The sequence below is a fragment of the Budorcas taxicolor genome, chromosome 11 (assembly GCF_023091745.1).
Source record: "Budorcas taxicolor isolate Tak-1 chromosome 11, Takin1.1, whole genome shotgun sequence".
Classification (NCBI taxonomy): Eukaryota; Metazoa; Chordata; class Mammalia; order Artiodactyla; family Bovidae; genus Budorcas; species Budorcas taxicolor.
In genome coordinates, this window is record NC_068920.1 from 39296323 (window position 1) to 39312490 (window position 16168).

General features: G+C 44.3%; 1 pseudogene; it reads right to left on the minus strand.

Moving 5' to 3' along the window:
* Positions 1-335: 335 nt before the first annotated feature.
* LOC128055610 (peptidyl-prolyl cis-trans isomerase A-like) lies at positions 336-2955 on the minus strand (annotated as a pseudogene).
* Between the last annotated feature and the right edge of the window lie 13213 nt (positions 2956-16168).

Consider the following 16168-nt stretch of genomic DNA (forward strand, 5'->3'; position numbering starts at 1 on the left):
AAAGGGGTTAATCAGACTGATGAATGGCTCAAGAGTGGATGGAAGATATGTCTCTGTGTGTCTTGGCAAGTCCTCTGTAATATCTCTTCCCACACTTAGAAAACCCAGCTCTCAGGGACTTTAGGTCACTGTACCTCAACCACCCGAGTCTCCCAGGGATGCTGGAAAGGAAAATTAAGAATGTTTGGTTTGGGGAAGATTGGGCCTAGGAGGGCTCTTAAAATTCTAAATTCAGTCCCCAGAGGCTCCGTCCTTAGATATGCTGTACTCTCTGGTTTCTGTGCCCATAAGTTTGTTTGTTTGTTTGTTTTAAAGTAAAACATAAGTCAAATTTATTAGATTTGTCCACGGTCACCAATGGTGATCTTCTTGCTGGTCTTGCCATTCCTGAACCCAAAGCACTCCATGGTTTACACGATATTCATGCCCCCCTTCACCCTGTCAAAGACCATGTGCTTGCCGTCCAACCGTTCAGTCTTGGCAGTGCAGATGGAAAACTGGAAACCATTTGTGTTGGGGCCAGCCTTTGCCATGGACAAGATGCCGGAGCCTGCATGCTTCAGAGTGAAATTCTCATCAAATCTCTCACCAGAGATGGACTTGCCACTGGTGCCATTACGGTGGCAAAGTCACCACCGTGGCACAAAAATCCTGAAATTATTCTATGAAAGCAGGAAGCTTTATACCAAATCTTATCTTCCCAGTGCTCAGGGCATGAAAAATTTCTGCTGTCTTTGGAACTTTGTCTACAAAAGCTCAGAGGAGATGGGGCCCAAGGGCTTGCCATTGTCGGCAATGTCAAAGAACAGGGTGGGCTTGACTGTGGCTGAAGGCTCTGGGGTGGCACCGTCTACAAGGCTGTACCCGTAAGTTTTGCTAAACAGGTGTCTTTGAGCTCCACAGTGGTCAGGGTAAAAACATTTGAAGTGAGTTTAACATCAGAATTAAAGAAGAAATTTGTCCATTATTCAAAGAGTAGGCTGTACCTGACACCAAGCAAATACCGTCAAACAGCAATGGCTAGGTCGCACTGGTGGTCAAAGCTGTCCTTTCTCTGGCCAGGAAAAGTTTAACATCCCTGTCTGCAAAATCTGATTTCTTTAAGGACCCTCTGTCCCTCATCCCTCCCTCCCTTTTCCTTTCACCGTGCCCCTCCCCCCACCTCCCCATTCCCCAGGCACTTTATGCAAAAGTGCACAAAGCTCCTCAACATTGAGATCGTGGGTATGATTATTACGGGCAAATTCCCTAACTTTCCAGAGCTTCAGAGGCATGAGTAGCCTGTGAATGTCTGTGTGGTCAGTGAGTTTGTTCTTTAGGGTGAGAAACCTGGTAAGCATGCAGGCCCCAAAGATCAGGTGCTCTCAAATGAGTCATTGGTAATGAGTAGACGAAACACAAGGCGCAGCTGTCCACGTTTCCTTCCCCGGGCCCCTTCCACCCCCTCTCCAAAATCTCCCCTGCCCTTGCTGGCCTTCCCCACCCCCCGCACGTAGAACAACTGGCTGAAAAGATGCATTTTTTTTTTGGTGGCCGAGATAAGGTTAGAATGACTGTTACCATGACCCAGCTTCAGTTCAGTTCAGTCGCTCAGTGGTGTCCGACTCTTTGCAACCCCATGGACTGCAGCACGCCAGGCCTCCCTGTCCATCACCAACTCCCGGAGTTGCTCAAACTCATGTCCATTGAGTCGGTGATGCCATCCAATGATCTCATCCTCTGTCTTCCCCTTCTCCTCCCACCTTCAATCTTTCCCAGTATCAGTGTCTTTTCTAGTGAGTCAGTTCTTCGAATCAGGTGGCCAAAGTATTGCAGTTTCAGCTTCAACATCAGTCCTTCCAGTGAATATTCAGGACTGATTTCCTTTAGCATGGACAGGTTGGATCTCTTCGCAGTCCAAGGGATTCTCAAGAGTCTTCTCCAACACCAAAGTTCAAAAGCATCAATTCTTCAGCGCTCAGCTTTCTTTCTAGTCCAACTCTCACATCCATACATGACCACAGGAAAAACCATAGCTCTGACTAGACAGACCTTTGTTGGCAAAGTAATGTCTCTGTTTTTTTAAATGCTGTCTAGGTTGGTCATAACTTTTCTTCCAAGGACCAAGTGTCTTTTAATTTCATGGCTGCAGTCACTATCTGCAGTGATTTTGGAGCCCAAAGAAATAAAAAGTCTCTCACTGTTTCCATTGTTTTCTCATCTATTTGCCATGAAGTGATGGGACCGGATGCCATGATCTTAGTTTTCTGAATGTTGAGTTTTAAACCAACTTTTTCACTTTCCTCTTTCACTTTCAATCAAGAGGCTCTTTAGTTCTTCTTCACTTTCTGCCATAAGGGTGGTGTCATCTGCATATCTGAGGTTATTGATATTTCTCCCACAATCTTGATTCCAGCTTGTGCTTCTTCCAGCCCAGCGTTTCTCATGATGTACTGTGCATATAAGTTAAATAAGCAGGGTGACAATATACAGCCTTGACGGACTCCTTTCCCTATTTGGAACCAGTCCGTTGTTCCATGTCCAGTTCTAACTGTTGCTTCTTGACCTGTTACTCATCAGAAAAGCATTTGCAAAGGCTGCGCAATCATGGATGAGCTTGTTAAACTGCTTTTGTCTTTTTGTTTGATTTACAACAGAGAGGCCACTGTGGCAGCTTTTTTTTTTGGAAAATAAGTGCTAAATGAATGCAGTACCTGGAATACTGATATTTATCTGGAGCCAAAGGTATTTTTGGCCAATAAAATGGCATGGGCCTGCTTGGGGTCCCCAGTCACACTACGTTACAGGTCCTGCAGATGTCCACACAGCATATGAGTTTGGAGTGATGGCGACAGACAGCTTCCGGCCAACTACCAGCTTTGTGGCCCTGCCTCTCTCCTGGCCCCTAGTCCCAAAGGTCCTGGCATCTGTCTGTTTGCTAGGGCTTGGGCGCGTAGTGTCCTTGGATGGTGGCATCTTTCCTCATACTGAGTTATTCTTAATTAAGCCTATAGGACTCAGCTTGGCAGTCTAGTCCCTGGACAGTCTGTTCCCAGCCAACTGTTGTCACTGGCTTCTGCCCCGTGAGACCTGTGCCTTTTCTTACTTGGTAGAATGTTCTAGGCATGGGCTCTGGAAACAGAAAAACCTGGCTTCTGATCCAGCTCAATCTGTTGTTCTGAACTAGATGGGGCTGTAACTTGACCTTTCCCACCTCCCCGCTCTTGCTCATACCATTATCTTGGCCTGAAATCGTATCTCTGCTTCTTCACACACAGGCAAACCCGATTCAGCTCTGAGTGAAAGTGCAAGTGTTAGTCACTCAGTAGTGTCTGACTTCTTCTGACCCCGTGGACTGGAGTCCACCAGGCTCCTCTGTCCATGGGATTCTCCAGGCAAGAATACTGGAGTGGGTTGCCATTTCCTTCTCCAGGGGATCTTCCCAACCCAGGGATTGAACCCAGGTCTCCCGCATTGCAGGCAGACTCTTTATGGACTGAACCGCCAGGGAAGACAGGCTCTAAGGTTGCCTCTAAGGTCAAGTGCAAATACCACTGTGAGCCCTTCTTACCCGCACAACGAGGTGTGATCTTTGGAGTTATCTCAGTGTCCCATCTCTGTCAATTTCCATATCTTGGGTTTAATTGTTCCCAGAGCTCTTTCTTTCCTGCGTTTCTGCTTTGAATCTCTGCCATTAAACTTATTACACAGCAGGGTTGCCAGATAAAATACAGGACGCTCAGCGAAGATTGAATTTCAGATAAACAAAGAGTACATTCGTTCAGTATAAATACGGCCCAAATATTATAAGGGGGAAAGCTTACATTAAATTTTTTCTGTCATTTATCTGAAATTAAAATTTAACTGAGCACTCTGTATTGTGTGTGTGTATCTGGAAGCCCCTCACACCTGACTCTTTTTAACAGTTGTAGACTTTTCTGGATCCTTCATTGAATGGCACAAGATGTGACGGTAGCAAGCTCGTCTGCAAGGATTCATCTTTGCATCCTCTTATTTCTTCCTCCAAGGAGTTGCTTGGTGAAGTCTTGTTGGTGAGTAAAGGGACTGTCACACCAGCGGTTATGAGCACAGTTCTTAAGAGCCTTAGTTTTGGAATAGAGGGCCAGAATGTGTTGTGTTCCTATCACTAGACTAACTACGTGTGCCTTAGCAAGCTACCCACTCATGACTGTAAAATGGGAAGAAGACAGGATACCTTTTATTTAGGTACTACCTACCTTCTATTCTCTGAATGTACGTCACCATGAGTTGGACACGACTGAAACGACTTAGCACACACATGTTGGTTGCAAACAGAAAAATGCAGAAGGGATCCCAGTCTTCCTTTGAAGAGGCATCTTATTTGGCTTTTCTTTCCAGTATCTCAAGTCAAAGGTATGTCCTTCTCTTGGGCTAATGTACTTGTCTGGCTTTTTAAGATGTCAGTTCTTTGTCTCTATTTCTAAGACTCCTCTATAGCTCCCCGAGATGGTATACGCTCTTATCCAGCCCTTTATGACCATATTTTACTTCCTTCTTCTCACTTTCCCCAGATCCTGGGTGCTTTGTTCCCTAGCTAGAAATCATTTGCCGCTTTGCTTAGATACTATTGCCTTTTGTGTGTGCGTAAAGTGTTAACTGTGTGTAATGTGCTGTGTGTGTGTGTGTATGATGCGAGAAGAAATAAGTCATTCTGGCTTCTCCTAATTATCCAGGCCCAGTTGGATGAGTGGCTATTAGCAAAATCACTCAAGTCTGACAGGTATTTAACTCTACCAGGCTAAGTGCAAAACCCACTCTCCCTGTGTTTAATGGCCCCTCTACCAGGCACCCTGAGATGCTTGGCTTAGAGTGTCCCATTGAATATTCACAAGCGCTCATAGGTTTATGTGCTTATCTCAAATTTGTGGATGAGGAAACAGAATGAAAGAGGTTAGTAACTCACTCTAAGGCCTCAAGGCTGGTAACTCCCAGCTGCAATTCAAACCCATTTTCCTGACTCCACCCCTCAGGCTCTTTTCTCCAAAGCCAGTGGTTCTTCACCCTGGCTGCACATTTTAAATCGACCCATATGTCCAGTGGACTGATGGCTGGACCCCATTCCCAGAGATTCTGATTTAATTGCTTTTGACAGCCATTGCAATTGCACTGCTCTCCTCTCGGCCTGTTTATCAGGTCATAAGACAGAAGGATCAAACATAGCCTAATTTGACCTCCCCCTCCCGTTGTCCCCACTGGTGGAACTTGGGCCCTTAAACTTTTTAATGATTTTTAGAAATATTTTGTATTTTGTGCCTTGAAATTTTGCACATTAAAAAGTGTTTCTTTATTTCATTATTTTTGGCTATGCTAAGATCTTTGTCACTACACAGGCTTTCTCTAGTTGTGATAAACAGGGGCTACTCTCTAGTTGCAATGCCTGGGATTCTCACTGGGGTGGTTTCTCTTCTTGTGGAACACAGACTCTGACTCTAGGGCTTATGGGCTCAGTATTTGTGACACACAGGCTGACTTACCACTTGGCACGTGGAATCTTCCTGGGCCAAGGATCGAACCTGTGTCTCCTGCATTGGCAAGTAGATTCTTTACCACTGAAGCACCAGGGAAGCCCATTTTCTATGATTTGTAGTCAAGGATTATTTGTCACGTTGCTGGGATCAATCCTAGCTATAAGTACGTTCTGTGAAACTGTGGAAATGTGGACGCAACTGCTCAGAAGTGCCGAGGTGGAAGAAACAGCATGTCCTGCTCTCCTGCTGTGTGAAGAGTTCTTGAAAAGGTATTTTGGTGATTTTCCCCCGACTTCTTAAGTTCACTTTACACTGCTTTCTTTTTGAATCTTCCGCAGCAAGTTACCCCATTTTCAAAGACTTGTTTCTTCTCTGTGAGCTTTACTCTTTCACCCCATCTTTCTCCAGGCCAGAATGGGAGCTGCCTGAGGCTGTACAATTCATTTCTTGTGCCCAGTAGAATTGTCTTCTTTCTCTTTCCATTTTAGTCTAAGAATTTCTCTGGTTACATTCACTTCTCCCTTTTCTCTCGACTTCAGGTCACCTTAGGAAGTCTTCCCTGCCAAGAAAATTGTCATGTGCCATTAACGATCCACAGTTGGAAGCTGATCTTTCTTTCAGTACCATTGGCCTACTTATTTGGACTGTGATCTTTAGCCAGTTTCATTTTGGAGAATTTCAGGGCTTTTTAGATTGCTAAATGAGGCATAACACAATCTCGCACTCATGATTTCCATGAAAATTCATTCTCTAAGCACAATTGGCATGTTTATTTGTTTAATATATCTCCTCCACTCAACTGTAAGTTCTTCTAGGCACCAAGCCTGTTTTGATCACCACTGTGTACCTGGTGCCTAGAATCGTGGTGGGTTTAGCAGGTGTTCAGTAAATGTTGCTGGAATGTTGACTATTGAGTGGGCTTGCTGGGTTCTGAGTGCCTGCTGTACCACTTACAAGCTGTGTGTTTGTGACCTTGAGCAAGTTAATTTCTCTGAACCTTCATTTCTACATTTATAAAATAATAATATTCTTGCTTGGAGAATTCCCATGGACAGAGGAGCCTGGCAGGCTGCAGTCCAAGAGGTCACAGAGAGTCAGACATGACTGAGGGACTAAGCACAGAACAGTACTAGTAGTAACTGTAACAGTAGCAATAAGCCTCATATGGTGGTTGTAAAGACTGGAAGATATATGCATACACAGAAATCATTTCAGTGCCTGGTACATAGAATTTCCTTGCATCTGCTAATGAGGATGTTGGGGTTGTTGATAAATATTGATTTTCACAATAATATTGCTGGGAAGTGGAAATATAGTCCAAAATTTAAGAGCTATCCTTCAAAAAAGAATAGCTATTTAGCTCCAAAGAGATAAATGAAACAGAAGTTTGTCCACTTTCCTTTTCATATATATAATATTTTCATCCTGTAATGAGTTTTTGCTCAAGAAGAAAACAAACAAGTTGAGAACAAGTTGAGTCAATTCATTTACATGCCAATAATCAAGAACATACTCTGGTAATTTAAGAGAATATGAGTATCTTCTCAGGGCTTCCCAGGTGGCTCAGTGGTAAAGAATCCACCTCCCAATGCAGGAGATGCAGGTTCGATTCCCGGTTGGGAAGATCCCTTGGAGAAGGAAATGGCGATCCATTCCAGTATTCTTGCCAGGAGAATCCCATGGACAGAGAAGCCTGGTGGGATACTGTCCAAGGAATCATAAAATCGTTGGGTACAACAGTGACTGAACAACAACAAGTATCTTCTCTTGGCCATAGGAGGCTGCTGATGGGATGCAGGAAGGCTTTCAAAAATATTTAATTATTTATTTGGTTTTGCTGGGTCTTCATTGCAGCTTGTGAAATCTAATTCCCTGACCGAGGATTGAACCCCAGCCCCCTGCACTGGGAGTGTGAATCCTAGCCATTGGACCATCAGGGAAGTACCAGGATTCAGGAAGATTTTTAAAAGAGGGTGGAAAGAAGCACCCATGCTATGGAACCAGAGGCCCCTGGGATCATCAGCAGCTCATTCAAGTAGCAGTTGTAAGGCCCATTTATTTGACTTTCTTCTGTTGGTACAAATAGAAACACCCTGTAGGGTTTATTAAGAGCAGATGTATTAAATATCAACACTCAAAACTGGTTTAACGGGGAAACAAATGAGCAGTAAAAACAAACAAAAAAGAGAGACTACACAGGGGTCATGAGAGAGTAAAGTGACAACTTTCAAGGGTGCTGGCCAGCGGAAAAGCACCCAAATCAAGGGCATAGCCAGGTACGGTCAGTCACAATGTTACTCGCTAAGTCATGTTGCCTCTTTTCGACCCTATGGACTGTTGCCTGCGAGGCTCCTCTGTTCATGGGATTTCCCAGGTAAGAATACTGGAGCAGGTTGCCATTTCCTTCTCCAGGGAGTCTTCCTGACCCCGGGATCAAACCCAGGTCTCTGGCATTGCAGGCAGATTCTTTACCATCTGAGCCAAATATTAGTTGCTAGTCACAATGGGAAGAGAGCAAATAACACTCACTTCTTTACCATTTGTGCAAGGAAGAGAACCAGCTTCCTGCCTGGATTGGTTCTTTGATGCCTCCTTGCCGATCCTGGAGAAGGAAATGGCAACCCACTCCAGTACTCTTACCTGGAAAATCCCATGGACAGAGGAGCCTGGTAGGCTACAGTCCATGGGGTCGCAAAGAGTCGGACACGACTGAGTGATTTCACTTTCACTTTGCTGATCCTGGGATTTCTAAGAGTAGAGCCCACTGGTTTATACTTCAGGGCAGGATACGAGTGGCAAGACCATGCCACTGTATACAGTGGAGTGCTCAGGGCCCTGCTATCCAGTGAACACCCTGTGTACAGTTACAAAAGGAAGCTTGTAGGTGGATGAATTACAAAAATGTGACTCTTCCTCTGGGCTGGCACAAGGTTTGGGGAGAGGACTGTTTGCTGGATTTAAGCCCCCAGGTCCCCCTCAGCTGGGTCCATTTGTAGAGGGACCCTACATCTTGTAATAGGCTTACATTACCACACTCTTTACCAGACTCAGTGGTAAAGAATCTGTCTGCCAATGCTGGAGATGCAGGAGATGAGGGTTCCATCCCGGGACTGGGAAGATCTCCTAGAACAGGAAATGGCAACTCACTCCAATATTCTTGGCTGGAAAAATCCATGGACAGAGGAGCCTGGTGGGCTATAGTCCATGGGGTTGCAAGGAGTCAGACAGGACTTAGCAACTGGGCATGGCGCACTCTGTAACTGTTCATTGTGGCTTTGAAAAGTTCTTTACTTTTCTATAAGTGTGTCCCCCTTTCACCAGTGAGGAAGCTAGGAGACTAAAATCTTTATTTATTTGTTTTTGGTTATGTTCGGTCTTCATTGCTGCCTGCAAGCTTTCTCTAGATTCGGTGATTGGGGGCTACTCTCTAGTGCTTGCCCTTCTCACTGCAGTGGTTTCTCTTGTTCTGGAGCATGGGCCCTAGTGTACAGGCTCAGTAGCTGAGATTCATGGATTCTGTTGCCCTGCGGCAAGTGGAATCTTCCTGGACCAGGGATCAAACCTGGGTCCCCTGGCCTGGCAGGCAGATTCTAACTACTGGGCCACAAGCGAAATCTGAGAATAAAACATGCATTGACCAACTCAATAGTCATAGACTTTTTTTTGGGAGGTACACCATTCCCAAGTGGGCCTTCATCAGCCTCATTGTATAGAGCACCTACTATGTGCAGATTACTCTGCCAGGTTCTGGGATATGGGCTACGTAAATGGTTGCACATTTTGAATATAACTTTGAAGGTAGGCAGTGCAAGCTCTGTTCTATCTGAGTGCTGCAGACTGTGAGAGCAAGAGGAGCTCGAGAGAGTGGACAATCACCCGTTTCTGGTACAGCTACAGAAGATTATACCATATAAGACTTGAGTTGAGTGAAGATTGGGTAGGGCTGGGGAAACCAGAGGAGACCAGGCAGGATTGCAAGCAGAGAATATAATGTGAGCGACGGTGGGCGGAGAGGCTGCACCTCAGCGACCCCAGTCACTGCATAGCATCACCCCTGCACAGCACCCAAAGACAATGAGCCCTTCTGAAGCAGAGTCTTCATTCCAGAGCACAAGGCTTCCTTCCACGGAACTTCCCCATCCTGCATCTCATGTGTGTCACGTGCAGTGGGCACTAGTTAGCCACATAAGAGAATCTGGGGTTAGGTATTACTATATGAAAATGCAGTGAAAGTGAAAGTCTCTCAGGTGTGTCTGACTCTTTGCGACCCCATGGACTATACAGTCCATGGAATTCTCCAGGCTAGAATACTGGAGTGGGTAGCCTTTCCTTTCTCCAGGGGATCTTCCCAACCCAGAGACTGAACCCAGGTCTCCCGCATTGCAGGTGGATTCTTTACCAGCTGAGCCCCAAGGGAAGCCCATTACTATATGAACCCACCCACATAACTGAGGTACATTGAAATGATGAATTTCTGGACATATTGCTATAAAATATTTCTAAACTTTTGGAATTACAAGTAGGACAGAACTCATGGTATTTATTACTATGCAGTAAATTCGCCTCAAACTTTGCTCTTTAAGCAACAGACTTGTATCTCACATAGTTCCTCAGGGTCAGGAATTCAGGGGCTGCTTTTGCTGGGTAGGTTTGGCTGGAGACTTTTTGTTGTTGTTGTTGTTCAGCCACGAAGTTGTGTCCAACTCTTTGCAACCCCATGGACTACAGCATGCCAGACTCCTCTGTCCTCCAGTATCTCCCTGAGTTTGCTCAAATTCATGTCCATTGAGTCAGTGATGCCATCTAACCATCTCATCCACTGCCGCCCTCTTTTCCTTTTGACTTCAGCCTTTCCCAGCATCACAGTCTTTTCCAGTGAGTTGGCTCTTCATATCAGGTAGCCAAAGTATTGGAGCTTCCATTTCAGCATCAGTCCTTCCAATGAATATTCAAAACTGATTTCCTTTAGGATTGACTCATTTGATTTCCTTACAGTCCAAGGGACTCTCAAGAGTCTTCTCTATCACGACAATTCAAAAGCATCAATTCTTTGGCATTCAGCTTTCTTTCTAGTCCAACTCTCACATCCATACATGACTACTGGAAAAACCATAGCTTTGACTAGACAGTCCTTTGTTGGCAAAGTGATGTTTCTACTTTTTAATATGCTGTCTGGTTGGTCATAGCTTTCCTTCCAAGGAACAAGCATCTTTTAATTTCATGGCTACAGTCACCACCTGCAGTGATTTTGGGGCCCAAGAGAATAAAATCTGTCACTGTTTCCATTGTTTCCCCATCTATTTGCCATGAACCAATGGAATGAGTTTGTAATCAAGATATTGGCCAGATACTGTCATCTGAAGCCTTGACTGGGGCTGAATGGTCTGATTCTAAGCTCACTCACATGGCTGTTGGCAAGAGCCCTCCACATGTTTTCACAGCATCTCTCCACATGTTTTCACAGCAAGGCAGCTTATTTCCCTTGTAATAAGTGATGGAAGAAAGAAGGCGTGAATAGGAAGCTTGGTGCTTTTTATGACTGAGTTTCTGAAAGCATCACCTCTGCAGTTTTTTGCTGGTAATGCAGACCATCATGGAAGGGAATTATACCAGCAGGTGGCATCACTAGGGACCATCTGAAATGCTGGTACCACTGAAATAATATTTTGGGGAGATTAGAGCTTTCAAAGGGGGTTCCCTGGTAGCTCAGCTGGTAAAGAATCCACCTGCAATACAGGAGATGCTGCTTTGATTCCTGGGTTGGGAAGACCTTCTGGAGAAGGGATAGGCTACCTGCTCCAGCATTCTTGCCTGGAGAATCCCCATGGATAGAGGAGCCTGGTGGGCTACAGTCCATAGGGTTGCAAAGAGCCAGACATGATTAAACAACTAAACACAGCACAACACAGAGTTTTCAAGATATGTACCAGAGGTCATAGGGGCCCTGGATATCGAAAAAAATTTCTTATTTAAAATACCTATAATTTCTGAATAAATATTTAAAAAAATATTTCAAAAGTCATCGTATGCTGATTGGAAAGTAAGAGGCAAAATGAACAAATAAATGAGGAAGCAGAGAGAGGAGTGGTTAAGCTGAAAGCTCCCCTGGGGGCATCTTTCTATATTCAAGTGACCCAGAGAGTTGGTTTTAATTGGTTTTAATATCTGCATAGCCCTACGTGAGACAAAGACCAGGGACTCTGAGAAGTCAGATCACAGACCCTCTTATAAAGTATCTTGTCCTCAAAGGATATCTCCTCAGTGACAGCTGAAACCTGGAATTTCTGCAACTCCATTTCCCCACTGAAGAGGATAGAAAAGAAACTTGCTTGCTCCAACAGCTGCTGGATAACAGGAGGAAAAAGCTGAGAATTTATAACCAGTTAACCTTTATGCAGGCTTGCAGCCAAATTCACACTTTCCCTGTGGTTTGAAAAACCCCCGTTTATAGTGTTAATGTGAGCCAAGGTTTTCAGTCTAGAAATAAATCAAATCCTCATTGAAGGAATCACCTTTATCACAGACCTTTCCGATGCCCAGATCTAAAATTCCATGGAACTGGAATTCACAGTTAAAAAGAATCACAGGGCACTTGAGGAAACAAGTCCCCATGAGACAAGCAGAAAAAACAGACAACAGACAGGGGCCGACATCCACTTTGACTATTCGGTTATTGATTAGGGAATAAATTGAAGTATATTTAGTATGCTTACCAAAGAAAAGATGCAGTCAAATAGATGAGTAAAGAGATTGTTGTGGGCAAAGAGGATAGGAGGGAAGCTCAAAAGGGAGAGGGTATAGGCATACATACAGCTGATTCACTTCATTGAACAGCAGAAACTAACACAACGTTGTGAAGTGACTATATACTCCAATAAACAAAAGAATAAGAGAGTATGGAAACTGACTAGGCCACTTGGACACCCAAATAGGACTTTCAGAAACAAAAACTGAAATTAATAAAAGTAAAATATAGTTGCCTTTGAAAGGGCTGCATAAGTACCTACATGATTTCTTTGATTTTTGTCTCTTGGTCCACAAAGCCTAAGGTATTCACTAACTGGGCCTTTACAAAAAAATGGTGCTGACCTCCACAGTAGAGGCATTTGCATGAGAGGCCCTCAGTCAGCCTGAGGGGTCAGCTAAGTATCACCCAGGCAGAACTATATTATCTTATTAATATAAGATTAGATTAGAAAGAAATAGTGTGGCAGGCAAATTAAGTGGAGAAAGAAGGCTGAATAACTTGGCTTACGGGGAAGGCCAATAAAGTTCCAGACAAGGAGCTTGCACCATCTACGTTGGGCCACTGGCGCCCACTTGAATATCGGGGGGTGCCCCGCCTTGGACTCCCCATCGCGTGGATCTTAAAAGCCAGGACAAGCAAGTAGACATGGTGAGCCGCCCCGCTCCAGATGGGAATTCAGCCTGAAATTACAGTAAAGAGGAGACATGGGGCCCCATTCTCTATTGTTCAGAAGGCCTTTTATACTTTTGATAAAACATGTTTTATACTTTTGATAAAACATGGAGATCAATGGGTAACACAAAGTTATGCAGCGTAAGCAGCCCAGACTCTTATCAAAACCAGGATTTTCTCTCTGCATACCTAATTGTATACACAAGTCTTAGGTAATTCACATCATCTTCTGGCCAAAAGGGCCAATTAACATTTTACAGCCTTTTTCTGATAAGGGTTTGTCAACCAGAAGACTTATTTGTGTTGATCTTCCCAAAGTCTGGTGCCAGTCTCAGAAAGCACTAAATAAAGTTACATTCTTACATAGCAAAGATACAGCAGTTTATAACAAGTGAAAGGAGTACAGTGATTTATAACAAAAAAAAAGTAATTAACTCAAAAGTCTAGTGTTGCTAACATCAAAACTACTATATATCTTTTTCCATATCCCATTTACATCGATTAACATCCTCCCAGGTGCCTAAAAGATAAAGAATATGGAGGCCTGGCAGCAATTATTGAGTCAACAGTGAAAACCCTCTACCAATATGATTTTTAACTCTTTAGAAAAGGCTCTGTATCTTTAAGATGCTTTAAGCTTTGTGTCTCTTGTGGTTGGGGGGCTGTAAGCAATTCACAAGCTGTAAGAGGTCCGGGGGAACCTGTTAGGCAAGCTAGAGAGCTATCAGAGGGGTTTTAACTGAAACATCCCTTTCAAATGCAGAAGACTAAAGCCCTGATTTGACTTTTTCCAGAGAATATTAGAAGAGTGGAAAAGCAGGCAGATTTTTATTTTTAGGGGGCGGATGCTCAGGAAATTCCAGGGGGAAAACCTGAGGTCTGATTAGCCTTGCCATCAGAGCTCTGCCGCATGACCTTGTCACGGGTGGAATTCCTCACGCTGGCTCCCGGCAACCGGGGACATCAATCTTCATTGTTCTGGAGTCTCAAGAGTTGAAAGCCTGAGTGTGAGGAATTCTGGGGCAGGAAGAGATTGGTCCATGAATATAACTATTAAGCAATTATGGATGGCATTCTGCAAATAGAACACATTAAAAAGGAAAGGGGGAATGGAGGTTTCTTTGCCCGCATACCCGCTGGTGCCCCTTGTTTGCCACACATGGATCCAGACCAAGTGATTTTTATGGCTATTGGCTGCACCCGATGGGCTTCAAAATTCTGTTTCTCAACACGGAGTGCTGACACTTTTGCCCTGAGAGGACTCAGGGAGGGGTTAGGATGCTGGCAGGAAGCTGTGTGGTGACCCCGGGGTGGAGTGAGTGGCAGGAAGCTGGAGAGGGAAGTGATTAGGGGAAAGGAAAACAAGAGGGTCACCACGCCCTAGGGTGTCCCTCTGAATGTGGACACCATGCCTGGTTGGTCCAAGGTCCCCCAAACCTGTGTGCTCATGCCTCCCTTGTGCCTCAGAAGGAGGCAGCAAGGATGGAGTCTTAGAACAAGGAGTCATCATGTTCTGAGCCTCTATTATATGCCAGGTGCTTTAAGCTACAATTTCAGAGAGTAGATATTGCCTTTCCCATTTTTCAAATAAGAAAACTGAGGCCCATTGAGAAACATTAAGAACCAGGGCCACAAAGTGAGTTAGCAATGAATTCAGTTCTGTCTCCAAACTCAACTCTTTCTTCCCTACCAAGCAGGTATAGCCAAGAGCCACATGAAAGGAATAATCACATGTCACCAGCAAGAACCTGAAGAAAAACAGAAAGTTAAGTCCTGCTGCCTTAACACCTACTCCCTGTTTTGACATCCAGGGTAACTCTGCTAAACAGAGTATATGTGTGTGCAGTTCAGTCATGTCCGACTCTTTGTGACCGCATGGACTGTAACCCACCAGGCTCCTCTGTCTATAGGATTTTCCAGACAAGAATACTGGAGCAGGTTGCCATTTCCTTCTCCAGGGGATCTTCCCAACCCAGGGACTGAACCCACAGCTCTTGCATCTCTGGCATTGGGAGGCAGGTTCTTTACCATTGGCTCCACCCGGGAAACCTAAAACCAAGTAATTTGCTCCTAAATGTCCCCAATGACTTATGATGGCTCTTTTTGTCTGACATGTTAATAGCAGCCTCAGTGTAACAAACGATGAAATGACAACAAAAATTCTGTTATCAGGACCTTGCCATGGAAATGTTCATGAGTTGGAGTGGAGAGATACAGAACGGTCTGCTGTGATGTACGAAACCCTTGGTTTTAGGGATGTTAAGAGAGTCAAACCCTGATGCTGGAGAAGTTGATGGGCAGCACAGGAGGAAGGTTCTGTCGGAGAAGAGAGGGTGGATCACCATGACACTTCCTGGGTAAAGGAGGGGTCAGTGTGGGTAGACAGACTCCATTCATAGGCTTCGTGATTGTCTCGAAAGCTGGAGTTAGATCTCACCTTCAACTGGATGGCTCAAAAGGACAATGAGAATTCTAGCAACAGGTAGAAGGAAGGGAGAGGAAGAGCACTGTGATGGTTGTTGCCCTTGAGGGCACTATGCTAAGTGAAATAAGTCAGACAGAGGAAGATCACTACCGTATGATCTTGCTTGTATGTGAAATCTGAAAAAAAACAAACTCATGAAAACAGAGGACAGGTTGTTGGTTGCCAGCCTCCGGGGGTGAAGGGTGGGAGAAATGAATGAAGGTGGTCAGAAGTTACAAAGTTCCAGTTACAAGGTAAATCCCGGAGATGTTATATACAACAGAGTAACTACAGATGACAATATTGTGCTGCGTAATTGAAAGTAGTTACATGTCAACATCTCAGTAAAACAAGAAAAAATATATACAGTTCTTGTATTATATACTACATAATACAGATTGTTTTATATTATACTATATTCTGTATGTTGCACTCAGTCGCTCAGTCACGTTTGACTCTTTGCAACCCACGGACTGTGGCCCACCTGGCTCTTCTGTCCATGGAATTTTCCAGGCAAGAATACTGGAGTGGGTTGCCATTTCCTGCTCTAGGGGATCTTCCTGACCCAGGGATCAAATCCAAGTCTCTTGTGTCTCTTGCATTAACAGGCAGATTCTTTACCACTGTGCCATCTGGGAAGCTCCATACTATACTATATATACTATGCTATATTATATAATATGCATTATATCCTACATAATATATAGAGAGTATATATATTTTGTTACAAGCATACCTCATTTTTCTGCACTTTGCTTTATTGTGCTTCACAGATTTTTTTTTTTTTTTTTTTAC